Source organism: Nematolebias whitei, chromosome 2, assembly GCF_014905685.2.
Source record: "Nematolebias whitei isolate Nwh7 chromosome 2, NemWhi1, whole genome shotgun sequence".
Lineage (NCBI taxonomy): Eukaryota > Metazoa > Chordata > Actinopteri > Cyprinodontiformes > Rivulidae > Nematolebias > Nematolebias whitei.
In genome coordinates, this window is record NC_056499.1 from 10,598,727 (window position 1) to 10,600,215 (window position 1,489).

A 1,489-nucleotide genomic window follows, 5' to 3' on the forward strand; every position below is an offset into this window, starting at 1 on the left:
AATACAATAAGCAGCTTTCAATATGTACCACTCTCTGTCTTTCTTCAGAGTATTTTCCTAGTGTTGCACAACAGTGTTACCTCCTCTGTAACCAGACCAGACTGACCCCAGCAGGGTCAGAGGCTCTTCTTATAAACCCTTAACCCCACCCACAATCAGATCAACAAACAAGTAATCACTTTTTTTACCAAATAAAATAACAAATCAACCATCATTCATTTCCTGCTTTATTTTAAAGCCCTTATTTTGTTTAGTTAAAATTATTTGTAAATAAACTTGCTGGCGGAAGAATGCTCACTTCCTTTATAAGTAATGCAGAAGCATTACGCCCACTTTTACTCCACACGCCAACGACGGACAACGCTTCACAGGCGAGTACAACCTTAAGTATGTATGTTTAATGTGAATGTATGAATTCCAATGCTTACATGCGTCTCCAAGTGTGAACTCTTGGTCGCCCCTTGGTCACGCCACAAACTACAAAGAGGGAGAGGTGAATGTGTAGGGCGATTCGGCTGCAACTGTCATACAGAGGGGGGCACGTAGTAAGATTGGTGTGCGCGCACGTCCATCGGGGTGTGTATGTGTGTGCGTTCAGCCTGAGGGACGGAACTGCTCCATCACATTCTTGCAGCCTTTGAAGGTCGTTAATTCAGTTTCATATGACACATATACTGTATCAAATAACTGGATGAGATGGCATCTTCTCAAAATGTCCTTAAAATATACAACTGTGGTCATTTGCAGAATGACAAAACAATCAGTTTAAAAAAAATTAAACTGGGGTGGGATATAGAAACACATTAGGAAGGATGATGAATAATTAGTGTGTGTTGACAAACTGCCAAAGCAGAGGGATTGCGCAATCATCTTTAAGGCACATTTGATCTGCTGTTTTATGCTTTGTGGTGATGCACAGTTTCTCTCCAGCCAAATCACACCACTGGCTAGTCCACTCAATGTCCACTCCAGAGAAATGGCGATCAACCAATCCTAACAAACAATTATCGCTGAAGATTTCTCATTCAAACTGGAGTGTTGCTGTTTGAATTGCAGATACTTCAAATAAATAAACATTAAAAATCACTGATAGATCTGGAACAGAACATACTGACCTTAAAACGTAAATTGGTAGATTTATACTACAAGAAAAAAAAAGAATCACTGTGAAAGAACAAGGAAAAAAAAAAACAAGAGTAAAATGGCATGAAATCCATTAGTGTCTGTGGGGAATACGCTATTCTGTACAGGGTAAGAATTTTAGTGGACTAATTAGATATTAATATATGTCATGTCCACTGACCTATGCCACTAATCTTGCTGATTTAACACAGTGGGTCTCAGTAGCTCCAGAGCTCAGAGCAACGCACTAATAAGGCTAAAGAGCTCAGCAATGACATAAACGCCTGGATGAGAACGGGCAAAACGAAGCTAGCACCGTTCTGCTTTACATTACACCAACAGGCAACATTGTGGCAATAACAGAAAG

The 1,489-nt window shown here is 40.0% G+C and overlaps 1 protein-coding gene across 1 annotated transcript in view; it reads right to left on the reverse strand.

Annotated features, from left to right (window-relative positions):
* Positions 1–1,489, reverse strand: part of LOC119425512 (protein diaphanous homolog 3) — a 305,646-nt gene that overhangs the window by 162,312 nt on the left and 141,845 nt on the right. The gene's annotated exons all lie outside the window — the stretch shown is intronic.